The following is a 22760-nucleotide window of genomic DNA, read 5'->3' on the forward strand; positions in this document are numbered from 1 at the left end:
TAACTGAAACTCTACTGTTAGAAGCTAATGGAAGACATGACTTTTAAAGACTATTGCTGAGATAGTGAACATAATCAAAAAAGCAATGTGCATGTACATATGTACATTGTAAGGCAAGATAAATAAACAATATGTTTGTAGGCAGATTAAGTGGCTGACTTGACCATTAGACTATTACCGAATTACAACTGCTAAGTTTGATTTTGATGTCTTCCTTCTTGACTTCTGCATTCTCCTCCTTACCACTTAGATCATTCCTTTTAATAAACTTTGTGTGGTAAAATTGTGTTTTGTTATTTCCTATTAGACTGACTCAGACAAACTGATAAAAATTAGTGTATGTTGTGTGACTTAATTGAAACAGAATTTAAGACGAAGAAAACACACCATGGATTGAACACTTAAGGATAGAAGTATCAAATACAAGGACACAAGCACAGCATGTAAAGACGAATACACCTGCATTTTACCTGTTCTTGTGTCAGTGTCATATGTTGCTCACCTCAACTCTGCTACATATCCACCAGATGTTATTGTTGTGTATGAGACATTACATGGTCACATCTTGAGTTAACTGAACTTAATTAGATTTAGAAGGTTGGCAGCTCCATTATTTCAAGGGCTATCCAATTTCTAGTCACTTCTGAAATAAATCACCAATGGAAAATTTCTGTGATGCGGTCAAATAACTTTGCAATGATCATCTCACTTGCATCTCCATAAACATCATGGCACATGTGATATCTCTGTAATTTTTGCTGTAATTTCCCAATGTCATTTTGCATACTTTATCTGGCAATTTTATGGCTTTGTTCACACATCTGGCAATGTGGGAAGCTCCTAAAAATTATTTCACATCTCAGCCTGGGAAACTGATGCATTATTTTCCTGAAATTGTTGACCCAACTTTGTTCAGAGATGCACTACACCTGGAAATGATTCTGTAAATTCCCAATATAAATTGCATGTGTACAAGGGGCTCAGGACTTTGTGTGAGGCAATGCTATCTTATAAAATGATTATTCCTTGTATCAGCCTTCAAATCTGAACTGGAAAACATGAAAGGCCTGAATATTCTAACATTCACAAAGCAGAATTTTAATAAGTAGCAAAATAAACAAAGGACTGAATGTTGTGAAACACTTTTTCTTGTCTTAAAGATCCTCAAAATAACTTTAAAGCAGCAAAATATAGAAAAAAATTTTATCTATTCTTCCTTTTTCAGTTTCCACAAGCAAATGCAAGAGAGCAAATTACTAGACTAACACCTCCTAACAATTTAAATTGAACTCTGCAGACAAATATACAGTCCCTCAGCCGAGGCAGAGATTAAAAATGCACAATTATAACTTCATATTCTAATTAGAAATAGTATCATTAGTGCAATGGCATCTTGCTCCTTATTTCATTTTTTTTATTTCATGTTTAAATCAAAATAGATATGTGTTTATTTTTAAGTGGTCCAGTAACACAAAACATTGAACTACATTATGTAAAATGAAAGTTTAGTCAATCTAATATTTAACCACTTGTTTGAGGCAAAATGTCCCTTATAAACCACAGAAGCTGCAATTTACCATTGCTCCCAATCTTTTATTCAGGAACTAATCCCTCCTTTTAAGTAAATGTCTTGTGCAATTAAGAGGCCACTCACAATAGACACAATAGCAATGAAATCAGCATGGTGCAGGCATCAACACCAGTCATGGCTATAATTTTTCCTTTTGTCTTTTTATTTAGTCAGATTTTAAAAGAACTTCTTAACTTTGGCATAATTATATGGACATATGAAAATTTGATTTCCTAAACCTTTTATGCTAAAACAAAAATTTAATACCACTTCTATTAATGCTGATTTCAAAAGTCAAATTTTTCTGTAATTTCATATATAAAAAAATACAGTAAGAAAAGTTACACAGTGCTAGTCACTCTTTTTAAGTTGATAGGCCTCCAGGACCTTTTATGCTGAAAATCTATTGACACTAAGAGGCAGAACTACTCAAATTAAGGCAAATGATGCTAAGATCTACAAAAACAGATGATTTTTTAAAAAAAAACACATACTAGGGAGAGGCACGTTTAAACTAAATAACAACTTAACAAAACACTTAACCTGGCCTATCTCTCATCTTCTCGCCAGCTCTTGCCCCTGACCCACTTGCTCAATCTAAGCTTTAAACCCCATCCAAGGGTAAGTTCTGGGATCAGGACAATCAGTCTAGAATCTAGTAGCCTGTCGTTAATTGTATTTTCTGACTTCAATCCCTGCTTGTCCTTAAGGTACTGTTTCTGGTTTACAATTATTGGTTTAGTTTGCTTTAAGCTTTGCCTATTAGGAAACATATATGATTACTTCTTTTCTAGCCTTATCTTTTTGTGATCTTTTTTTGTAATTCCTTTTCGTGAATAAGCATTTAAATATAAAATAACCTGCAGTGGGTTGGCACCCTGCCCGGGAATGGTTCCTGCCTTGTGCCCTGTGTTGGCTGGGATTGGCTCCAGCAGAGCCCCGTGACCCTGTGTTCGGATTCAGCGGGTTGGAAAATGTATGGATGGATATAAAATAACTTTATCTCTATTTTGTCCTGGAATCAGAGCTTTTTCAGTGTTTTCCCTATCCTTCATTTTGGAGATTTTATAAAATTACTGTTTAAAAGTTTGAGCCCCATTTTTGGGGCCTGTGCAGGGCAGAAGCCAGTCAATTACGTTTGAGAGCAGGATGTATGTGGTGGTGAGCCCAGGGGCCTCATGCATAACGCCGTGTGTAGAATATGCACTATAACATGACGTAAACACAAAATCGGAAATGAGCTTACGCACAAAAAAATCCAGATGCCTAAATCTGTACGAACGCCAGCTTCCATGTTCTTCTGCTACATAAATCCCGGTCAGCATGAAAATTAACTCACGTGCACGCGCCTGCTGTCCCATCCAAACTCCTCCCAGATTTATGCCTCTATGAATATGCAAATCAATATAAACAGCCCTTAAGCTCAGCGTTCTGTGGAAAGGCAATGGCAAAAGCACGAGGGAAAATAGAATTTTCAGCGAATACCAAGTGGAGGCAAGGAAAAATATACTATTTGTTGGTTTAAACCGTGGTATAAACAACAAAAGGAAGTTAATCGAGTGACATAGCGTGTCAGAGAAACTCGAAAACTCAAGTTCACAAAATCGCACATTGCCCAAAATAAAAAAGAAGTTCTCTGATATCAAAGTCGCCGTGAAAAGGTGAGTCGCAACCCACCATCTGAGTGTCATATGAAAGCTTATTAGGGTACAGAGAAAAAAAAAGACACACAGTTGGAAAAAAGCATGAAATGTCAACTTTAATCTAAAAATTTCCAATTTAATCATAAGGTTATTTTATCATTAAAGTAGAACATCATAAACTTCATCTTAAAATTGTTTAATTTACTAGTTTCTCAAATCCTATTGTAACTAAAGTAGCATATTAAATGCTTTGTTTTGTATTTGATCTTTTATGTGCTGTATGTGTGTGAATCGCTACATGCTTCCAGGCTTTCTCTTCCTCCGACAGGACACAGAATCCATTACAATTGTGATATTACAGCTCTCTAAATAATTAAAATACTGAGATGTATACGTGATATCATTTTCATGATGATAGGAGTTAAAGCATGTTATTAAACATGGGAACACGGTGGTGCAGTGATTGTTCATGTCACACACAAGATGCTTGCTGCACCATACGCAACCTTTGATGAAATACTTTATTGTAGCAGTACTGTCTCTTTCAAACCTACTAACCTCCAATTTCTGTCCTTACTTTTCTTTCTCCAAATACCCACTCGCCATACAATCAGCTCTGTAATAGACGTTAAGCCATCTGTAAGCTTAGAACGCCAATTCTTCAAAACTTTTAAGGAACATTGAAATATCTTCGTAGTACATGTTTAATTATTCTATCCATCTATCCTTCCAGTGTTGCGTCAGCACCTGCAAGAATACAGCGCGAGGCAGGAACAATCAATGAACGGAGCGCCAGCAGTTCACTAGCGCTGGCACCGTGTCCTCACATGTTTAATTATTAACGATATAGATTATTTAAATGAAGTTAACATTTTATCTGTATAATATAATAAACATATTTTGCTGCATTTCATTTTAAAAATGAATTTGTCATCATATGTAAATACATGCTTTATAAAGTGGCTCAGGTAGTGCAATATTATAACTATTGCTAGTTTACAGTGAGGTAATTGTACTTATAAGTACAAACAGTTCTACAAGGAGCACTTGATGGATTGATTGAGTGCATTTAGAGCTCTTGGGATGAAACTGTTTCTAAACCACGAGGTCCTACAGGAAAGGCTCTGAGGCATTTGCCTTATGAGAGCAGTTCAATAGACAGCATGGCTGAGGCAGCATGTGCTGTATACCGATAATTCCCTTTCTGATCAGCTGCTGTACAACTGTGATTCTAACTCAGATACAGTGATATAAGTCCTCAGAATGGTGCAGTGAGAGTAATATGGAAAAAAGATGATCCGTTGTGGCAACCCCTAATGGGAGCAGCTGAAAGAAGAAAAAGAAGGTAGATAGATAGATAGATAGATAGATAGATAGATAGATAGATAGATAGATAGATAGATAGATAGATAGATACTTTATTAATCCCAAGGGGAAATTCACAAAAAAGTAGTAAAAAGTGTTCAAGGAACCAGTCCACATAATAGAAAGTGATAGGAGTGATCAGTAAAATAGAGAAAAGGGTAGAAAGATAAAGTCATACATGGAGCTGCTGGAAGGTCATGAGTGTTATGGTTATGGTATTTGGAATAGTTTGACCATTCTGTGGACCATTATATTGTTACAGGTTAATTACAATCAGACGCATTAAACTAATAAACAATATATAGTTCATTTCGGTATATTTATAAAGCCACGTCAGGGATGTGGATCTAAAAAAGAAAGGGTAACCACACAGGAACAGTAGCACTGCTTTGATGCTGGCTGACGCCAGTCTGCAAAACTGAGAGCAGAACTTACGTACGACAGGGTATGAGCTACCGTGGAAATGTGCGTGGCTTTACGCCAAGTTTATGTTTTATACATCGCGATTTGAACGTGGAAACGTACTTACGCAACATTTTTGTGCATACGCACCATTTATACCTGAGGCCCCTGGTCTTTAGATGAGACTTGTAGTGCGATCTGTGCCCGTATTTATCAAACATCTCAAAATTACTCCTAGGAATTGCTCTAAAAGTCTAACTAGCATAAGAATTTGTCCTACCTCCAAAGTGGGACATGTGAAGTGTCCTACTCCTACACCCAGTTAAAGCAGGAGGACACATTTGAGAATAAATGGTCTCACAATTTTATGGTACCCAGAGCTGTAAGATGGCACTAATTGTGTATTTTTTGTTTTTTTTCATACTGCGGCTAATGTGTAGCCACAAAGATAATAATAATATGTAAAGTAGTAGCAGAAGATAAAGAAGAAGAAGGAAAGCATGAACGGGTAGGATATTGCGGTAACCTGCATGTAACTGATGCCACTTTGCAACAACTTCAGGATAATGCTGTAATTAGCACTGAGATCTACAAAAACAAATGATTTATTTAAAAAACACATACTAGGGAGATGCACATTTAAACTAATTAACAACTAAACACAACACTCAACTTGACCATCAATATTCCATTAAAAGCTCTCTTTCTTTCTCTCTCTCACAGACACACTATGACATTCACACCAAATGAGAGTAAAGCCCAATAACTCTCATGTTTAGTTAACAATGAGTGATGCACTGCCATACCTTCAGAGGAATCACAATCCCGCTGTTATGTCCATGAGGACTGACTTATGAAATAACAGTTACTGAAACTATCAATGGCTATTCCTGTGTTGTTTCTGAAGTCATGTTCTCTCTTTCAGCCTTCCTGGTCATTTTCCAGAGTCATGTGCCATGTCTATCTCCATGATCTTGCCTTATCTTCTGCAAGGTACCATTTATACAATTTCCAGACAATCTACACCTGCCTTCTTGAACCTTCTCAGACTCGTAAAGTGTAACATGAATGTTCCAGGGTTTTTTTGAAATGTGATATTTCTTTAACAATCACCCATCCAGACAAGCCTATCTTTAGGGTTACATACTGGCTACGACAATGCAGTTTGCATCCAAGACTACCTGAGTGTTGATACTGTGGTATTGCTCGCAAGTCATATATCCAAGGTCTACCACACTTGAGGCAATAATCTTTATGTGTGTGTTATCAGCCACACAACTCCAGGGAAAGCAGCAATTTTCATGAATACATCCTGCTTTAATATTATCTTATGTGGATTGGTATGGGCATTCAAAGATTGGTGCAGAATTTGAGAAAAGTTTGGTTGTGACATACTCAAATCATTGCTTTTGCAAAGCTGCATTTTCTTCATGGTCAAAAAATTAAACATTACCAACACTTTCATTTCGGCTAACGGCGCATTACTTCTTTGCGTAGATGCAGTGATCACATGATGTACAAGATTTATTGCAAATAGTATTCATTCTCTGTCAAATTGTTATCTTTTTACAAGTTCATTATTATCTGTTGTGGTGTGAAATTTTGCATACAAGTTGATAAATATTTTGAATGTCTTAATTTGTAACTTAGGCAAACCAATGTAATATTAGTATTTCAGTAGTGAGAAGCATTCATGTTTACCCACTAGGACTAAGTCAGGAAAGGGAATTTTATGACAGGGTTGGGGAAGTGCCTCAAACAAGTATGGCAAATGTTTCTTTGTAGGGCTTTCTCAGTCAACCCCCACAGGAAAGCCAGACTGCCTAGCTGGCAAACATCAGCTCAACACATGGTTTTGGAGGCAGGTGTTAAGGTATTCTTTGTCCCATTGTTCTGAAGTATGGGTGTTTGGAATTGGATTGTATCAGAAGCCTTTAAGTACCATGACCCCTTATTGGCTGTAGGGGTTGGACAGAAAATCTATAAATTTGCTTGCTTTAATTGCCAAGTGATGAAGGAGCATCTCACACACCATGAGCTGAAAAGGACAACACAATGAAGAGCACAGCTTGGCAGACATATTGAGACAGACATGTGGCCTTAACTAGATACATTTTAAGTAACTAACAAATCTGTGTGCCAACTGAAACTACACATCACCATTTATTAGGTTTATTAAGTTGTAGGGTTGCCAATATTCAAATGTACTTTACATATTGTTATTATTTATGAATATTATCAATAATACATTATTTAAATTGTGCCTTAACTCCTACTTGTCTTTTACTACACCTAATTGCCTGAGGCTGTAAATGTAGAAGGGAAGGTAGGGAGAAGTTATATACTATAATACCTTATAAACAGTGGTAAGTTTGTGAGATTTGAGGCATTCTAACAAAGGCTACATATTAATAATACAAAAGGGGAAAGTAGAGTAATATATTACTCTACCAAAACAAAACATTATCCAAAACATTTCCAAAATATTCAGCCTTTCTTTGAATGAGCTCTCTCTGAATGTCATCATCTGGTATCTCCTAATGAGTTAAAATAAAAGTAAGACCAAAAATAAAAATAGGACCAAATTTGTGTCACTATTAGATTTTTGGGCCAGTTAGGACTATTTTTTCACTCGGAGATGCTTGATCAATATGGACACAGGTCTGGCTTTTGGTTTTTAGAAACCTATACCCCTTTTTGTGATTTTTTTTGAGCAGCGTGGATAATTGTACTCCCAAGGGACTTGACTCAACCCTCTTAAGTAAATAATTTGTTTTTTTTATGCTGTTGTGGTGATTTTCTATAATGGACACATGATTTGTTAGTGATCAATCATCCAGATCTATCTCATGGCCTATGATGTGCCATATTATAGCCAGACTGCAATTTCTTGATACTGTAGCCATATGACCCATCGATTCATGCCATCAAGAGTTCAAGCAAAAACAATTTTTAAAACATTATTCCAAAAGTTAAATGAGAGACTATTGTAGGATTTCCAGCAAGAGGCTGAAGTAACTTATTCACAATCATGCCCATGTTGAATAGTCTCTCCCGTTTAGACCTAGAAAAAACTGGTGAAGAAAAAAAAGGACTCACAACAGAGAGTACTGAAGACAAACACTTGGACCTTGCAAACTCAAAATCAGTGACGGGGGCCATTGTATGCTTTAATTGCGAAAATACATGTACAATTTTTACATCTGAGGCTACTTTTTTATGTACTTATGATGGCCTTCACAAACCCAACGTGTAGTATACAGTCATATGAAAAAGTTTGGGAACCCCTCTTAATTCTTTGGATTTTTGTTTATCATTGGCTGAGCTTTCAAAGTAGCAACTTCCTTTTAATATATGACATGCCTTATGGAAACAGTAGTATTTCAGCAGTGACATTAAGTTTATTGGATTAACAGAAAATATGCAATATGCATCATAACAAAATTAGACAGTTGCATAAATGTGACACCCCAAAAGAGCTATTACATCAATACTTAGTTGAACCTCCTTTTGCAAATATAACAGCCTCTTGAGACCTCCTATAGCCTTTGATGAGTGTCTGGATTCTGGATGGAGGTATTTTTGACCTTCTTCCATACAAAATCTCTCCAGTACAGTTAAAACTGATGGCTACTGAGCATCGACAGCTTGCGTTAAATCATCCCATAGATTTTCGATGATATTCAAGTCATGGGACTGTGACGGCCATTCCAGAACATTATACTTCTCCCTCTGCATGAATGCCTTTGTAGATTTCAAACTGTGTTTTGGGTCATTATCTTGTTGGAATATCCAACACTTGCGTAACTTCAACTTTGTGATGCTTGAACATTATCCTTAAGAATTTGTTGATATTGGATTAAGTTCATCCAACCCTCAACTTTAACAAGGGCCCCAGTCCCTGAACTAGCCACACAGCCCCACAGCATGATGGAACCGCCACCAAATTTGACATTAGGCAGCAGGATGGTTTTCTTGGAATGTGGTGTTCTTCCACCATGCAAAGCACTTTTTGTTATGACCAAATAACTTCATTTTTGTCTCATCAGTCCAAAGCACTTTGTTCCAAAATGAATCTGGTTTATCTAAATGAGCATTTGCATACAACAAGCGAACCTGTTTGTAGCATGAGTGCAGAAAGGGCTTCTTTCTCATCACCCTGCCATACAGATGTTCTTTGTGCAAATTGCGCGGAATTGCAGAACGATATACAGATATACCATCTGCAGCAAGATGTTCTTGCAGGTCTTGGGTTTAACAGCAACTGTGCCTGTTGCCTTCCATTTCCTGATTACATTCCTTACAGTTGAAACCTCTGAGATAGCTTTTTGTAGCTTTCCCCTAAACTATGATACTGAACAATCTTTGTTTTCAGATGTTTTGAGAGTTGCTTTGAGGATCCCATGCTGTCACTCTTCAGAAGAGAGTCAAAGGGAAGCACAACTTGCAACTGACCACCTTAAATACCTTTTATCACTCAAGATTGGACACACCTGTCTATGAAGTTCAAGGCTTAACGTGCTAATCCAACCAATTTGATGTTGCCAGTAATCAGCATTGAGCAGTTACATGCATTCAAATCAGCAAAATTACAAGGGTACCCAAATTTTTGCAAAGCCAGTTTTTCACATTTAATTTAATTTCATACAACTAAATACTGCTTCACTAAAAATCTTTGTTCAGAAAACACCCCGGTACTCAGATGTTCCTAGGAAATGAAAGACATACCACTGTTATCTTTTTTGTTGAAAGTAGAGTAAATTATAATGCAGGCTGAGAGGGGTTCCAAAACTTTTTCATATGACTGTATATTGAGGTTTTATATTGCTTTAGATACAGACTCGTTTTTTATTACTATGTAGATGGCAGGTTCATAGAGAGATTTCCCTTTTTTTGTTCACTATTTCAGTTGTCCTTTATGAAAGAACTCCCAGAAGACATGTTCATTCAGAAAATAATGACAGCATTGGTTTTTATTTTTTTGTTTTGCTTGTGTGAAATTTATAAAACACGTATGTTGGACTAATTACCATGAATAAAGGTTATCAAGTATATTATCAGGACAGATCAGGGATTTTAAATTATTCTTGAAATTCTTTATCAGAAAAAGAAATTACTGAATGCACTGTACAACCAATAGTAATGCATTATATAATAATAATAGTGCTATGACATAGTGTGCTTCAGTTCATAATCCCAGGAAGCCGCAGTCAAGTTCACTCCATTCAAAAACAACATTTATTTATATAGCACATTTACATATAAAAAAATGTAGCTGAAAGTGCTTTACAAAATGAAGAATAGAAAAATAAAAGACACAGTAAGAAAAGAAAATAAGTCAACATTAATTAACATAGAATAAGTAAGGTCCGATGGCCAGGGTGGAAAGAAAAAAAAAAAACTCCAGACGGCTGGAGAAAAAAAATAAAATCTGCAGGGATTCCAGACCATGAGACCGTCCAGTCCCCTCTGGGCAATCTACCTAACATAAATGAAACAGTCCTCTTTGTATTTAGGGTTCTCACGGAAGGATTTGATGATGATGGTCACGTAGAATTATGACTTTCAGTCCATCAATGTTGGAGCATCATGATGCTTTGAGTAGGTGGTGGTGGTGGCACAGGCCGCCACCACAAAGAAATCGGAAAAAGAAACAGAAGAGAAAGTAGAGGTTAGTATGAATTTTAGAGCCACTATAAATGGTTATTATGATGAATTAAACATGCAGAGTATCCGGATTAAGTTAAAGTGAAGTTATGAAAAGGCCATGTTAAAGTAATGTGTTTTCAGCAGTGTTTTAAAGTGCTCTACTGTATTAGCTGCGAATTCCTATTGGCAGGCTATTCCAGATTTTAGGTGCATAATAGCAGAAGGCCGTCTCACCACTTCTTTTAAGTTTAGCTTTTGGAATTGTAAGGAGACACTCATTTGAGGATCTAAGGTTACGATTTGGGATATAAGGTGTCAGACATTCCGATATATAAGATGGAGCAAGATTATTTAGGGCTTTGTAAACCATAAGCAGAATTTTAAAGACAATTCTGAAAGAGACAGGTAACCAGTGTAGTGACATCAAAACTGGAGAAATGTGTTCGGATTTTCTTTTCCTAGTTAGGATTCTAGCAGCTGCATTCTGCACTCGTTGCAAATGATTTATGTCTTTTTTAGGTGGTCCTGAGAGGAGTGCGTTACAGTAATCTAGTCGACTGAAAACAAAAGCGTGAATTAATTTCTCAGCATCTTTCAATGATATAAGAGGTCTAACTTTTGCTATGTTTCTTAAGTGAAAAAATGCTGTCCTAGTGGTCTGATGAATATGCGATTTAAACTTCAGGTTACAGTCAACAGTTACCCCTAAGTTTTTTACTTACGTCTTAACTTTTAATCCTAATGCATCAAGTTTATTTCTGATAACCTCATTGAATCCATCATTGCCAATCACTAAAATTTCAGTTTTCTCTTTATTTAGTTTGAGAAAATGACTATTCATCCATTCAGAAATGCCAGTAAGACATTGTGTTAGTGAATCGAGAGAGTCGGTGTCATCAGGTGCTATTGATAAGTACAGCTGTGTGTCATCAGCATAGCTGTGGTAGCTCACGTTGTAACCTGAGATAATCTGACCTAACGGAAGCATATAGATTGAGAAGAGCAGCGGACCCAGGATAGATCCTTGTGGAACACCATATGGAATATCATGTGTCTTTGAGATGTGAATACCACAACTCACAAAGAATTTTCTCCCTGCCAGGTAGGATTCAAACCAATTTAAGACACTGCCAGAGAGGCCCACCCATTGACTAAAGTGATTTCTAAGAATATTGTGATCAATGGTGTCAAATGCGGAACTCAGATCTAGGATGAGTACAGATAAATGGCCTCTGTCTGCATTTACCCGCAAGTCATTTAGAGTCAGGTTAGAGATGGGTCTAAAATTTTCAAAAGCAGATTCATTGTATTCAATGTACTCTTCAATGTACTCTTCAGATATAACATTTTAAATTTTTCTAGATGGAAATTGTAAATCGACACTAAGCAATCTAACTGTCCTCAAGAACAATTTTCTCCCATTTATAAGTGTCTTTAATAAATAGAAGTCAAAATGTAAAACAGCTCAAGGCAAATTGACTTAAGAATAGAAATCTCTGTCAGTTTAACAAAATATTCTTCACAATGCCTCGTACTGTTTTGTGCATAGAGGTTTGTTATTTTTTAGAAGTTCTATGTTTAAAACATAAAGCATATGAGCACTGAAGCAAGGCAAATTATTGCTTTTTCTTTAAAGTGTGAAAAATTGTGAAAATAGAAGTGCAAATTGAAAAAGTATATCTGTGACCAAACAATAAAGCCCCTCAGTTCAGCACTGAAACAGCTTCAAAAGACATCCCCTCAGTATTTGTGCACTTCATACACTAATGGCATGCTTACTTATCTAGAATGCAAAGTTCAAAAAGGATTAATTCAAAATAGGCACAATTTTTGAAAAATAATCTCTTAATGTTCATTTTTCCTCTCTTTGCCATACTAATAAACCACACTAATTGTATCCTTCATTGAGAACAATTATGATAGCTATATAATTTTTGAAACAGTGATTGTTATTTTAAAAGCCTTACAAATAAGAAACTGCCACTTGCAAACATGTTATCACAGAGTTATTTTAAGTAAAGTAATTGTAAACAAAAAAAAAACAGCTAATTGCTTTGTAGCTAAGTTTTTTATTTAGTTGACCTGCTACACAGCTCTAAATTTTTTTAATTATTTCATGAAAGCAACTAGAGCCTGAACAGTTTTAAGACATATGGAAAACACAGACAGCTGTCATCTGATAAGCAAAAAAATGTTAATTTGATCAACACACATATTGTCATTTAATGAAACCATTACAAAACAGGTAAAGCTGAATACATTGAGCACAATTAGAGTGTCTGACCTTTGATCGTTTTAAATTAAGTAGAATCACTTTTGCCATGCCTGTGGCATTTGAAAGATAATAAAAGGTCAAATTAGAGTTGCTATCAGGCTGACCTTGTGTTGCTGCAGGTAATAAATCATGGCAGCTCATCATTTGATAAATACACTGGCATTACTCTGTCTAAGATATTAACTTTAAATTGAAGTCCCTCCAAAAGCAACAGTATTCTTACATAGAAAGAAATATCCTGGGATTAGAAATATACCCTTTTTATGAAAAAGAAAAATCACAGTAGTTTGGCGTGATTGTAGCTGAAATTAGGGAGAGATGCAAGATAAATAAATTGTTTTATTTTTGTGATATTATTATCATTATATAAATATATTTTGACTTCTAGTCATTAAAGTATCCTACCTTAATTATACAAGATGACAGAGCTAAGTTTAATAAGATAAACTGTTGAACATTAACAGTAACCATAGTAACTTAAGAATTTTAACTTTTACTGATTTATAACAGGCTTGAAGAGTTATAACATGGCATAAAAATGTTTACAAAAATTCAAGATGCATATTTAGTCAATTAATATACCAAGAAGAAAAACTATGTGTCTATTTAGACCTAATAAGTTTTTATTTAAACATACTGTATCTCAGTGCCTTTCTGTTCTGAGTAATAATTATTTTTTCTTTCACTTGTCAAATGCTAAGTTTTTATTATTTCTTTTGGATCTAATTTCTTGTTGCTTTGTTATTTCAGCACATTACACCAATAAAGGGATTCAAGTTTGGAACCGTGAGTTGGAAGATAAATTCAACATAGAATTTAAACTGTCGGAATAATTTCAAGAAACCCTATGAATGTTAAAACAGTTGAAATTATAATCTACCACTTATAAACTAAATTTTAAATATTGTTTTTCTACTCCTATATGTGGAAGTGTCATTGCTACATGTCCACTTCCTGGACCTGCTTAATACTGTTGTGGATCATGGTTAGCCAAAGTCTGTTTAGGTACCATTGGACACAACACAAGGCACACTCATTCATATACACCCTAACACTTATTCAAACCAGGCAAATTTAAAGTCTGCAGTTGCAGTGAGAAGGACAAGTGTAGCCAAGACAGCCCTCACATTCAGAAGTCTGGTCATTCTCTAGAGAGGGAGAAGGTTTCCTGTAGCTTGACTGCACTCTAAATCCAGCCATCTGAGTTTGTATGTAACAGCATCTAGTACAGATATGTGACAGCCAAGGGTGGATTTACCATCAGGGAGGTCTGTGCGCGCGCTCAGGGGAGCATGATGACAAAGAACCTTTTTTTCAACCTCCATCCACCCTTGATGAAACTGAGTATCTAAGGGGTATAGTCTTCCCTGCTTGATGAAAAAATTAAGTCTTATGACATAATCAAAAGTGAGAAATACTGCACTTTATTAAACAATTCAGTGTCCACATGCTGCATTACTAAAAGTATGATCAACTCTCTACTAAGGTTCTAAGTCACTCCAGGGCCTGAGGGGTGGTCTTAACCTGGCATTGGTGTTGGTGACACAAACAGAATATTTTATGGGATATGGAAGGAAAACTGCCATTCTTGTAGAAAAATCCACACAGACAGTGGAATAATGTGCAAACCACACACAGTCAGCGACCAAATTATGATTCAGACTCACTTTTCTGAAGCTTTGAGGAATCTCTCTTGACCACTACACCACCACGAAAGGCATCAAGAACACATAAATATAAAGCAAAAATTTAAATAAATAAATAAATAAATACACAAAATAGTAAATATTGAAATAAGTCTGTATTATTTTAAAAACCTTATGGCAATAAATGTATTCCAAATAATAATTTTAAGACAAAGTTCCTGTATGGTATGTAATTAAAATTCTTCCCAGTACTACTATGAACATAATCAATCGCTTATATTTAACCTTCACCACAAAGCATTACTACTATATGTAAAGTTGTCCTTGGTAAAAGTGTGTTTGAATTGTTTTGAATGAGTACAATTTACTAGCTTTGGCTGTTGTTACAGTTGCATACAGGTATGACACTTACACTGGTGTTGCTAAATATTAACTTGTTAGACTAGTCGCCTTCACACCCATAAAAATAAAACTTTTGAAATTAGGCAAAAACTTAAAAAACCCTGGGCCTTGACCCTTCATCCTAAAATGATAGCTTATGCCGTGATATGCGTTAACATGACCCAAGAATTGGATGAGCAGGCTACCTCGACTATAACATTGGGATTCGAATCCTTGTCAAAGCAAGAAGCGATGTGGTCGTACAGTGTGGTGGAAAGTAAAAGCTCGGCCATGTGCACTGCTGACAGGAAAAGCACAGTTGACAGGCATGTGGCTATGCAAACTGGAAAAGTAACATGGTAAGCTCTGCTGACAGTAACAAACATTACATAGGCCAACTGATAATTTTCCTCACAAATACCAGTCATATACTCTGAGTGCAACAAAAAGTCATACACGGTCAAAGAAATGAAAATGCAGTGTTACTTTAGTATGTTGCAGTGAGGGACATTTCAGCAACCTTGTTGGAGTACAGTATTTCTTAAGAGGTGCATGCACCCCTTTTCTTTGAGGACTGGAGTTTCTAACATTACTAGCTGTATATAAAGATGATGTTGCACATACAATCTTTAAAACAACAGCTTTACACAAATATACTGTAATTTCTAAAAATAAAAAATGAAACATATGCTAAGTACTACATTGTCAAAATATTTTTTAATAAAAAAACCAAACACTGGTACCTCAAAAAGGGAATCCATTCCCGGACGGGTTTATCCATTCCCGGGAATTCGGGAATCCGCATGTCATTCCCGGGAATCCCGGGCGCCCGGGGATGACACAGTGCACGGGCATCTCACATGTGAACGGATTTAGAACGACCGACACTTATTTTTTAATAAAACTACTGCAATATGTTGACACCAATAAAAGACTAACCTTATCTACAAGCAGTTCATGCTGTCATATAAGTACATGTATCTAGTTAGTTGCAGTAATAAGAGTGTAGAAAGCACAACGTGTCCAGCGTGCGGTTGTCCAGGCGAGAGCACACATTCGTGCAGAGTAAGCCAGCCACTGAGAAATCACTCTCTGTCTCCAATGAAGTAGGCAGCACAGTCATTAGATACTGATACACTTGTTCTAAACAATGCTCGCACTTGCCGTTGCTCTGAAACACTGCCATTTCAGCTTTTAGTGATGCATCTAGTTTCTTGTCATCATTCTGTGATGGCAAGTTTCTTGGCACAGATAATGCGGATGCAACAGACTGACGCATTGCAATTTCAAGTTGCTGTTCAAAGCTGTTGTCTGACAGACGTCAATGAAGTCTGCCCCGTCCCGGCATTCGTGAGCTGCAGAGTGCAGACTCCTCCCAGTCCACTGTGCTCAGTCTTACTGGGAGCCAGGAGACTGACTGCTGCTGGTCTGTTGTTGACTGAATTAATTGGCAACACACTACACCGTGAGCCTAAAAACCATGCCACTTAATTATTTTCAGCTATAACTCTGTGATTTCTTGATCGCTTTTTACACTTTTACATGCTATATATATTACAGCAGTTTCATTCCCGGGGATGCGAGAATGAAAAATGTCTGGGAATGGATTCCCTAACCTCAAATATACATGTGTCATGATTTCAGCATTTTAAGCCTCCTTAGTTTTATTTTTAGCATGTTTTATAGTTTGGGTTTTCTTTTATTGTGCTAATAGATTTTTTTATGTTCATGGTATTTCCACACTACCATTTTAAATTTTGTTTTTTTTTTTCCCCAGAAGCTGTGGTATTTTGTTACTGGCAGCTGTGGAGTATTCCAACCCCATGGTGACTTGATATGATGAAGCAAGATGTCATGGCTGGAGTGCTATTTAAGAAGTTGATGCACTGGAAACTTCATCAAGTTTCTGGATCAAAAACAAGTATTTGCAGTGCAGTTAGTGATTTTAAACTTTAAGGTACAGGGACTGTTGCCTGTTATTTTAATTTCAAGATTTGATCCAAATTTCTGTTTTGTCACCTGGGTTTTGTTTGACTTCTGGCTTTTGTAGGTATTTACAACAAGATTTCTGGTTTTATTCCCAAGTCCTTGGCTTGCCTAAACTCAGTCATGTTCATTTTTCCTAAGCAGAACAACATTACACTGGCTTAACCGGCCAACTGCTATTCTGCACATTGTGGCCTTATTTTTCTTAACATAAACATTCATTTTACTTGAACTTTACAAAATGAATACAACTAATGCTTTCTTAATCTTACAACAAAACATTAAATTCAATTAACCTGGAAAAACTTCAACATATACAAAAGATCACAAACAGCAGCCATATGGAACTTTCCACTTAAACTACATATGAATGGAGAAAAAGTCCTCAGTCAACTTGGGCTGTAGAAAGATAGGCAGTTAAGGTGGCCAAAACAAATAAGTATTAAACTTTAGAATGTTCAGTTCCATTTACTTCAGTTCAGTTTGTTTTTGTATTGTTAATTACATAATGCATTACAAAAAGACACAGATTTGTTTAAACACACAATAATACATGTATAAAGCAGTTCTGCTAAACATAAATGGACCCTAACAGTAGCCATCTATTAATATTATCCTTAAACTATGGCCAGATAGATAGATAGATAGATAGATAGATAGATAGATAGATAGATAGATAGATAGATAGATAGATAGATAGATAGATAGATAGATAGCTTGTTGATCAGTGGACCTCTCTTAAAGTAATGTTACCAGTCTGTCACAACACAGCGTAGAAGATCGCACTGGCCATCACAGAGTTATAGAAGTTGTGAAGGATCTGATTTCACACATTAAAATCTGATATAGTTCCTCTGCATTCTGAAATCAGTCCAACCTGTCATTAATGTGGATCCCCAATTACGTTTAGGAGTGCACCACCTCTACATCCACTCCTTGACTAGTGATTGGACATAGAGACTTTTTGGTGCAACAAAAGTCAATAACCAGTTTCTTGGTTTTGCGGATGTTAACATGTAGACAATTCTCTTTGCACCAAATAACAAAGTTCTCCACCCGACTCCTATACTCTGTCTCATCCCCTTTCTCAATACATCCCATAAGTTCAGAGTCATCTGTAAATTTCTGCAAATGATGTGACCTGTTATAATTGTAGTCAGAGGTGTACAGAGTGAAGAGAAAATGAAACAGGACTGTTCCTTGTGGAGCTCCAGTGTTGCTCACATCTGTAGTATCAGAGACACAGTCCTTGAATCTCACAAACTGCGGTCTGCCCAAAAGATAGTCCATTATCCAGGGCACCATAGGATCATCCACATGCATATCTTTGAGCTTACCACTTAAAAAGGGTGGGTAGATAATATTGAAGGCGCTGGAGAAATAAAAAAACAGACTCTTCACAGTGCTGTTTGCTTTGCCCAGATGAGAGTAAGCCTTGTGGATCAGATTAATAATTGCATCCTCCACTTCAATCTTTATTTAATAGGCAAACTGCAGTTGGTCCAGGTGGTCTACAGAAGAGAATAATACAAAAACTCTAATCAGCAGCATCCCTGAAGAAAATCATTTTTGGGCTTAGTCATTTATAACAGACAAAGTCAAAAGACAATGTCAAACATAGTCTAAATCCTGAAGCCCTCAGCCAACTGACCATCTCACCCACTGATGGGCTTTCCACAGCAAAGTCTGTGCTGTGGTGTCTAATAATGTGACTGGCTCTTGCCAGCAGTTAATTACAAGATTCCCCGTATCTCATGTCTCTTTCCTTAAGCAGAAAAATGGCTTTGATGTAGAGCAGTGGCACCAAGGGACACAGCAGGACATCAAGAAGGGAAATAGAATAGAGGAGAGTTAGTAATGGCTTATAATTATTTTATTAGTAACTAAAAGAGATGCAACATGCATCAGCAGCTCTAACTGAGGTATGTTAGACTAAAGTAGTGAGTGTTCAGCCGGTATTTAAAAGATGATATAAGCAGGCAGATCATTCTACAGTTTGATCTCCTACTGTTATTCTGTTAATCCTTGGAATCTTTAGCAGGCTAGCATCCTGAGGTCTTAATGTGCTCTCTGGTTTGTAAGTAATGATAAGTCAGATAGATAAGCACAACCTTGACCATTTAAAGGCTTTAAATGTAAGAAAGAGAATTTTTAAATCAGTGCAAAGCTTAACAGGACTTAACAATTGGAGTAGTGTGGTCAAACTGTATATTTCTTATAATGATTCTTTCAGTAGGATTTTAAATTAACAGAACTGCATAACTGCATATAGAATAGTTTGAGCAGCCAGTCAATAAAGCATTGCATTAGTCAGTCCTACTAGAAATGAATCCATTAATTATTTTTTGAGTATTCTACATATGTAGAAACTCTTAATTTTCCAATATTTGTAAGCTGGAAAAACAGGTTTTAAATAATTTCACAATTATTTAAAAAAAAAAAAACTACTGGCATCAAAACTCTTGAGGTAAAAAGTGTCAGAATATGCGTCTTGCATTACCATTCCCATCCCCCCAACCCCCCCAAAAACCCCCCCATACCCATGTAAATTGCTTTTTCCATGTTCAGGGACAAGTAGTTAGCATCCATCTGACAAAGTTCAATAAGTACAGCTGGATATCTGCTGAATATGATTAACACTTAATGTTATGTTTTCTGTTGATAGTTCCCAATGGAAGAATGTAAAGTATATAAAGTAAAAACAATAAAGGTCCTGTACTGAACCATGTAGGGCACCATACTTAACTCTGAAGTATAATGATGGAGTACTGTCAGCAACTTTCTGTGTAAACTGAAATCGGTTTGATAAATGCAAACTAAACCAAACTAAGGACAGTGCCTGAGAGCCTGAGGTCATTATACAGCCTATGTACAAGGAATATATTTTTCTCCCCAACTCAAAGTTAACTATATATTTTAGCAGATGAAGCTGTTTGCACTGTAGAAAGCCTGATAATAATCTAAATTCTTTCTCCATAACATTGGAAATTACATTCTTGCTATAGAGTTTGTCTAGTTTTACATTCCTGTTTTTCATTGCATTTTTCATGATTTCATGCTTTATAAGTACAGTAAGTCTCCTACATATGAACAAGCTCAATTCAGAGAAATCATTTGCAAGTTCACTTTGTTCGCGAGTCCAGCAGTTAGGCTAGACACCCAACAAACACGATGCAACCCCCAACCCTCAGCTTCTGTAGAAAACATGTAAATGTACAGCTATTTATACATAAGATGTTTTTAAAAGTTAATATTAGTATTTAGATACAGATTTCTTGTGTATTTTAACAATAAACAACATTTTGTTAAATTTTGTTTCCATTGTTTCTGTCAGCTGATATTGCTGTTAATGCTATCAGGTAGCCTTCGTATACAGACCTAACCTACTTCTAATCCTCCTAAAGAAAATATATTTGTACTGTACAGTTCAAAAGAAAGTGCTTTAAAAAGTTAACATTTATATGTTTTGTTATAGATTTCTAGTGTATTTTAACAGCAAACAACTGAAAGTTATTTTTTATTCCCATTATTTTACATCAACTGATCTCGGTACAGAGAACGAACCTATGTGATTGTCTTCAAATCCACTTCCGGCCTCTACACACAAAAAGTGAGAAATCAGATGGAATCATCACTCAACACCTACTGCCTATCACTTAATATTGATGCTCAGTAAGTGTTTGCGGTGAAGATTCATGGAAGGTTTTAAAATGAAGACAAAATAAAAAAGCATCACAAAAAAGTACTTCTGGTGTTTAAATGTATCAAAATAAAAGCTCTTGCTAAGCTCATTGTACTCCTGATGGGATGCTCATATCTGAAGATCATATATTAAAGTCAATTAGGACAAATCAAAAAGAACAAGCTGTTCACGAGATACGACTGAAGATGCCAATTGCGACTGCGCTCCACCACACTGCTTGGTTTTGCATGTCATGTTAATGCAGTTCTCTGAGTGAAGAAGAACTTGCCCTTAAGTTTCCAACCATGTCCCTGTGTTCTTGTTCAGCAAACTTAATTCTGGATATTTTGGGTTTGAAAGAAAGAGCGTTAAGGCAGTGTAAATGTCAGAAGGGGACCTTGTTTTTCGATTTCCAGGATAATCCAGTTACTGATTGTGTCAGGGTTGTCTGCAGGATGTAGGTATTGCTATCTGACAAAGGAGTCACTGCTTTGAAGTCTGGCTGGTTGAGTATACAAACAATACAAAGTTGTGATAATAGGCCTGCTCCTCCCTTGGAGGATGTGTGTATTTACCTGACTTGGATATTACATGTCTGAAGCTATTGGTTTCTAATCAGCATATCTGTACTTATTCATCATTGGTAACAATACATTTTGTTAACTTGTGTTTTCATTAATTGTTAAACCCAGGAAATGTAGATGTGCCATTGTTTAATCCGATTGTCCAGAACTGATAATTGCAGGGACTGAAGGAGATTTAAGCTTCTGGGCAGCAGAAGGCAAGGGAAGGAACAGTCCACTGAGAACACTGCCAAGACACTCAGACACAGCACAGGGGCTCACAGGCTGACAAGGGTACGTGGCTGGCACGACGTGAGGCACAAGGACGGCAATACTTACTTCCAGGGAGGAAGACACAGCTCCTCAAGGAGACGCCAGTTGTGGGTCCAGTGAGAGAGGGAAGCTGCATGAAAGGACCGAACAAAGGTGACAGACGAGAAATGAGGCATGCCTAGATCACAGGAACACAAGGAGCCCAGAGTGGAAAAAAGGAACGACGAAGAGACACTGACAGGCATTCAACGATTTGACAAAACTTCTGTTGTGAAATGAGTGTCCGGTGAACAGAGTGCATCCATGGACAGTTGAACGATTAAGTGTTGGAGTAACACAGTGCACAAACTGGACTCTGCACCACTAAATGTTGTATACTCTAATTCTGTTTTTGATGGACTTTAGAGTGTGGACTGTGTATTTTCCTTTTAAAAAAGAGGAAAATCGTTCTTGATAGTGTTAGATTTTGTTTATGTTCATTTATCTTTTCCATGTACTTATTATTGTCTTGTGTAATAGAAGTTACTGTTGCTTTTCCTGAAATTACTGTTGTGTCTTTCATTGTGTGTTTACTCACTGCCCAATTTAAAGAAACCTGTGTGCTATTATTGGTAAATTTCAGGAGTTCCCAGTCTCTTGATAAAACTGGGTGGCGTAGTCGGATATTTGAATGGTGTCTAGGTTAGATTACCTGTAAGTGTGACCAGACACCTGTCACATAAACAGAGATACAAACAAAAGCACAACCACTTTTAGAGCATGCAAGCACGTAACTGAGACTGTAAACAATGATAGCATGGGTTTTGTGCTCCTCCTAGTGCCAGACACACAAACTGTTTTACCCGCTGCCGCAAAATTTGAAATTATGCTACAATTTTTATTTTTTTACTAATTTAAATAATGTTTAATTTATTGGACATGCACATTTGCATCTTTGAAAGTTTGTAACTTGAAGGTTCAGATATAGAGGACTAACTGTAGTATGCTGCAAAACATTTAATCATATACAAGGAGTGTAATCTAACGTTGCATTGTTACGTACTTCCCAGTAGGTAGGAAGTTGCAAGGCAGGCAAAATGCAGGGAAAAACCTGTTTATAAAATCTAAACTGTCCCTGTTAATGGTAGAACACGTCTGCACATAACTAGATGGTGACATGCCTTGATAGTTAGTAAATAGTGCTCCACAAGATTACCCTCTGAGGCCACCTAATTGAAAACAGAGGTTTTGGCAGCCAGAGACGTAGATGAAGAGATTTTCCAAGGATGCTACATGGCATCAGCAGCTGTCGTATAAAGGGACTGTGTCCTAGAAAAAGACATGAG

Source organism: Polypterus senegalus, chromosome 2 (genome assembly GCF_016835505.1).
Source record: "Polypterus senegalus isolate Bchr_013 chromosome 2, ASM1683550v1, whole genome shotgun sequence".
NCBI lineage: Eukaryota > Metazoa > Chordata > Cladistia > Polypteriformes > Polypteridae > Polypterus > Polypterus senegalus.